General features: G+C 41.7%; 1 non-coding gene across 1 annotated transcript; it reads right to left on the reverse strand.

The window, feature by feature from the left end:
* Positions 1 to 3,792: 3,792 nt before the first annotated feature.
* LOC118970998 (small nucleolar RNA SNORA32) lies at positions 3,793 to 3,913 on the reverse strand. The gene has a single exon (XR_005059225.1). It is a non-coding gene; the product is annotated as a small nucleolar RNA SNORA32 (small nucleolar RNA).
* Between the last annotated feature and the right edge of the window lie 2,298 nt (positions 3,914 to 6,211).

Consider the following 6,211-nt stretch of genomic DNA (forward strand, 5'->3'; position numbering starts at 1 on the left):
CTGTCAGTTTTCAGGGGGAAAGCTAACCTGTATATTTTATGATTGACCATAATAATCAGTTCAAGGATGGCATGTGATCTACAAGACTTCAGCCACCATTGAATTTCAGGACTATTCCTAACAGTATAGGACACAGACCCTGTCTCCTGCCGTAATACGCAAGGGCATGCCTTACAGCCATTTTCCTCCCTCACAGAGGCTGACGAAAGAGTAAAGTTTTGACATGGAGATGAAAAAGGCTGAAAAGCCTGCTGAGCAATGTGGTAGGGGTCTGTATCAAATTGGGTTTAAATGATTAAGCCCAATTCTCTTATCGTTCGAGGCATTTTTATCCAATTTTCATTTTACCTGAAACTAAACACATATGATGCATGAATTCAGGAAATACTTACTGAGTACATGGTCCCTTACAGGTTCCAGGACTGCAGGAAGGAATAAGATGTAATTTCTGTCTTCAAACTGCTCCTATTCTAGCAGAAAAGTGAAAAGAAAAAAAAAAAACCTAGAAACCAAAGTATTGTGCTAATGAATTAAGAAGGTAAACACAGTCTAATGGATAACCACCACTCTTTCCCTAACCATCTACCAGGTAACAGTGTGGCTAATTCCTCTGCATCCAACATAAAATGATTGTGGTTTAAATGCCAAATATGAATATCCTTACTCATGACATCACCAACTGATTCCAATTTCCATTCCTGAAACTCTTTCATTGTGAGGCATGATAAAGACATTCCAGTGGACAAAATGCAAAGTGTTAACTCTTCAGGCCACCACCGGGCAACGCATTTCACCTTTGGGGGTTTTCAGATGGAATCTCTGGAAACTGCAAGTCAACAAATTCAGTGAGACAAAAATTGAACGTTATTTTAAAAAGCCAAGGTGGTAAAATAAAAGCTGGATGTTAAAATATATTTCCATGCGAGTGAAATGTTCTCTGGGGAATCATATGCAATAAAGGATATGAAAGCAAGTTAAAGGTTATAAAGCATGTAAGGCTCTTGCCTTCCTTCTGGAGTGCACACTTTCCAGTTAGTGGTCAGAGGTGCAGGAAGTATGATTACGCCAAGCACTTACCCTAGAAAAAGATTATATCTCTAAGCCTAGAGAAAACAATGAACATTTAAAGAAGTTTCAGTACAAACTGTGTGAAATAAAGAACTGGTAGATCATTCTTCTTACTTGGGTTTGTACAATTTGTCCAAAGATTCAGAGTTTTGTTCTCTTAACTTTTTGTCATTGAGAAAGGACAATTCATTAACAATTCATTAACTAACTGAATCTTATAGTGTAATAGGTAAGTAGACAAGAAAATTAATATTCAGAGATAATTATCATAGGATAAGTGCTACTGATTTTACTTTGTTGGGATAATTACTCCCATTTTACAGATGAGAAAACAGAGGCTATGAAAGCTTAATGACTTGACTGAATTAATGATTGTAAGGCATTTTGCTAGGCATAACCGTAATTTATTTCATACTCATATTATTTAGAATTGCTATAGCTAAGGTGCTAGGCAGAAAGACAGACATGGGTGGGGTAGAAAGTGAATAAAGCCAGTGAAGCCCACTAAAAGGGATCCAAAGAGTTAACCATATAAAAACAGAGAGCCATAAATGACTCACAGAGTTAATTAATTAATTGGTTGAAGATTCAAAAGCCAGGAGAGACTTGGAATGTCCATATATTCCTCAGATGAAAGACAGTTCCCCAGATAAAGAAAAATATCAAGAGCCCATCTTCACTGTACCAATTAGATCAGGCCTCCAAGGCCAAAGATTGTCAATCAAGGATTTCTCTGCCCTACGCAACGATGCAGAGCAGGGAAGTAGGACCAGGGTCAGGCCACTGTAAAATGTACTTAGCCGGGGAAAAAGGCCCAGTTCACTCTTTAACTTAATCTATTTGCTGTTCTTCCTCTTCTTCCAGCCCCTTAATCAAGTAACTTTGTAACCAGGACAGGAGACAGACCTCCAAAATATAAATAAACCTTTGTGGATAAAGATAGCTGAGATCTGGACCAACACAGCCACCTAAATAACCTTATTTTCAAGACAACACTTCAAAGGAATTATGAATCACCTGTATACATCATGACTTATGTCGACCCCTACCTAAGGCCCTATAAAAACCCAAGCACTAAACCCTTAAACATACCTCCTCTCTGAGGTTGCCCACACTCCTCTTTCTTCAAGTGTGTTACAAGTCTTTACTCTGTCTCTGTTCTACTCCACATAAGCAGGGAGGGGCTACTGAGAGCTCTGATTTGGGCTTGCAAGTTCCCATCACCTGGGTGACCTGGACAGGACTGCAGCTGTATGATTGTGCTTTTTAGTAGCTGTCTTAAAATCTCCTTACTTTGCCTTTGGGAAGCACTCAGAACATAATCTCACTCCATCCAGTGCTCCGAGGCTCCCCCAAATCCTGGGGTGGTAGGGACTTGGTTCCTGCACCAGGCAGATTCAAGCAACAATGGATGCCAGGTGACCCTGGCTTTGGGAGCTGGCAAGGGATTTTCCCAATGTCAAGCAGGAGTTCAATGAGCATCCCTATCCCCGTTTGTTGTCCCTTGCTCTCTGCTGCCTGCGTCCCTGCTGCCATTCCCTGCTATTCTCACATTAATGAATTCCTTCCTTACCATTCACTCTGACTTCCCTGCGTCTCTGAACCAAATTTCTGTGCAACAAAGGGACAACACAGCAGTTTCTACAGCACAGAAAACTAAATTGTTTTTCAAATGATTGAGCATTAGTGATGATACAGCCCCTTCTCTCTTATCCCCTAGGTATTGAGTCCTCAGTCATAATTTAATGTAAATACTAGGCTTAATTTAAATACTAGGCTCTCAGTAAATACTAAATAATGAACGCCAGTGTGAGGTCAACTCCTAAGGCAAACAGCCATTTCACAGTATTCCATTTCCTAAGTGCATAACCTGAAATAATTAAGTCTTTATTTAGAGTTTAAAGGAACAAAGTTTATTTTTGCACATAGTACAGTGTTAATACAAGAGTCCAGTTCTCTGAGAGATAGTGCGTAAGTCCTCTTAATAAGCTACTTAATCATTCCCAAACTAGTTGGAATTTTACCAACATGCACCATCTATGTATAAAATATTGCTGAAGAGAATCATGTACGCAGGTTTGTTGTGCCGTTGATGGTTTTCCGACTCCCTCTGGGCCGTTGGCCGTGCTCTGTCCTCATTACGTTCGTCCTGGTTGAGCTCCTGAGCCCAGTTCCCACTGCAGCCTGTCACTTTCCTCATGTGCCCTCTGATCATCCCATATACTAGGTTCATAAACCAGACTCTGTTTGAAGTTAAATGACAAATTGACATTTCTCTAATTTATAGAGAAAAAATAAAATATCAGTCGGGAACCTCTCCCAGTTTGTCTCCTCAAATTCCACCTCCGAATTTATCCAACACAGACTATATTCTTATATCCTTTGCTTCTGCCTCTCTTACAAAGGGCATCCCTTTTATATTAAACATCTCTTTCCTGTACTTAAACATCTTTGCTTTGCACTAGATTCTTCCTCTCAGCCTGTGAACACTTTAAAACTCCCACTTGGAAGGAAGAAGAATGGAAGGACAAAGAGGACGAAGTGAAGGAGGAAGAAGGGAAGGAAGACTGTGATTCATTATAGATCTGCCCTCCACTCCAAGGTCTCTCCTGCTTTCCTTCCCTTCCCCCTGCCATCCACGGAGCTTCAGCTCATCAGCAAATTCTTTCTTGTGTTGTTTTTTATTTTTTTTATTTTTTTTCATTTTCATTTTCATTTTTAATAACATGTTCCCAATTGGCTGAATGCTAACAAGGGAGTAGAAAGAAAATGTAGTGAGGATTTTTTGTTTATGGTCTTGTCCACAGAAAATGAGAAACCGCATTCTAAGCCTCGGTAATGACCATTCATCAGCAAATTCCTTAAAAGCGTAACCTAAATTTTCTGTCTTCGCTTCAGTTTTGTGCACTGTATATTATACGACCAGTTATGACGCCCCAGCTTTTGCTAGTACGAAAGTGCTGAACTGCCCTTTGAGGAAACTGCCAGAGGCCGTGCTGCAAGTAAGTGCTCACCTCACCTGACCTTTCTCAGCACTTGCTGCTCCTCAACCCTTACTCCTTTCTTGGTTTCCACATAACGATGAGCATCAATTGTTGTGCTTATGGGTGACCCTAGGGTCAGCTCCTATGAGTCAGTTCTAAGGTCAGCTAGCCTCGGAAGCCAACATGACCAGCACCAGAAAGCCCAGGATGCCCACAACATTGTTTCCGCATTGCCTCAGTGATAATAAAAAAAAAGTGTAGCAAAGGTAATATCAAGGTAACATGTATGCGCTCCATGCTGGGGTTGACTCTGAAATTAAATGGGGAATTACTGCAAGCACCTGGGTGATAGTATATCATTCAGTTCTCTGAACTGAGGGCTAAGTGCTTTAACATTTCTTAGACTCCCCTGTCGCACTGGTGTTTGCTTCCTACGAGCAAAATGAGCAGTGAATTGAGGCCAATTTTGAAGGCCACTGTGACTGGACACTCGGAGCTGTTTTCTGCTAAGTAGGAGGTGGCACGGTAGAACCACTTGCATGCGCATGGTGGTCTATGCAAGATGTCGCAGACTGCTGCCACAGGACAGTAAGATGGGCTCCACGGTCTTCAAGAAGACTCTTCATGTCATTCGTCCCTACTCTCTGCCCACCCCCACTCCCTATGATCTGAACATTTTGAAGGGGTTTCTGCTCTTATCTCCAATCCATTGCTCTCTTGTTGTCCTTTAGATTCTGCTCTTAGTCTTCAGCCTTTGCTATTAATGCCCTTCCCGGTTCACTTGGCATACCTTCGAATTGCTGCTGACTGCCAAATTAATCTCTCTGTCATGATCAAAATCACTACTTCAAATTACCTATTGAACAAAGCTCCTAGAACGTCTCATAGACACCTATAATTTACTATTACCCAAAATGGAGCTCATTACGACCCCATGTCCCCCTAAAGCTTCTCTACCTTCTCCCTATCAGATCTCTATGAATGTGGTCATCAGACACTCCGTAGCACTTAACTACTAATTGTACCTCAGTATCCATCCTCCCTCTATTCCTTTAATAATAGAACCCCTGGGTTTTATCTGGTGTAGGGAAACTGGAAGTTCCATGGCCAGGATCCTCACCTGCCCACTATGTGTGCAATGATGCCTTAGCCTACTGCATAGGCACATGCTTACATACCCCTGGCAATCAGCCACTGCTCCAGTATTGCTATAAAAAGAGCTCCCCTGGTGCTAAGAGAAGAGCCTAGAGAAGAGAGCAAGTGAGCAGGAGAGACGGGAGCCAAGGGCAGAGCCTGGGGCAGAGGCTGAGCAGGAGGCAGAGACGGAGGCTGAGGGGATTCTAGCACTCGACCTGTCACTGTGAGAATAAAACTGGGTATGAGCCCCTCTGTACCCACAATGTTCTGTTGTCATTTTTTGGTCTCACAGAAGCCATAGTGAACTTGCCTGGGACTGAAACTCTCAGACGAGACAGCTGGGTACAGGGCCATGCAGAATGAAGACTATGGTTCCCCTTCCTTACTTCTAGACATGGCTGTGTGCCTCAGCTGTGGCCAGCAGGATGCAAGTGGACTTCCTGATTGGGCTTCCTCTCACTTTCACTCCTTCCTAGTTGACGGACCGTGGAACTAACAATCTGGGTGAGGAGATGATGGGTGAGGTTATCACCCAAGGGGAAGGCAGAGCAACAGGGAAAAATACATCTGGCTCTGTAAAACCACGGAAGTTCATCTTATCTCTAGATGGCTAAACCTGGATTCTTTAGACTAAAAGAGAAAAAAGTCACACCTTGTTTTTTTTAATAATTGACAATTAAAATTATCAACGATTTGATTTGATACATCTACCTATTGTAAAATAATCACTGCAATCAAGCTAATTAACATATCCATCACTTCATATGGTCCCCTTTTTAAATACTTTTTTCCCTTTTTTTGTGTGTGTGGTAAGAACACTTAAGATCTACCCTCTTAGCAAATTCCAAGTATATAATACAATATTGTTAACTGTTACTGTTGCTGTTAACAGTCACATTGCTGTATCCAAATTCATCTTGCAGTAACTGAAATGTATACCCTTTATACCCTTTTACCAACATCTCCCCTTTTCTTTCCCCCGGGCCCTAGAAATCACCATTCTAATCTCTGCTTCTGAGTTT

This window comes from Manis javanica, chromosome 10 (assembly GCF_040802235.1).
Source record: "Manis javanica isolate MJ-LG chromosome 10, MJ_LKY, whole genome shotgun sequence".
Lineage (NCBI taxonomy): Eukaryota > Metazoa > Chordata > Mammalia > Pholidota > Manidae > Manis > Manis javanica.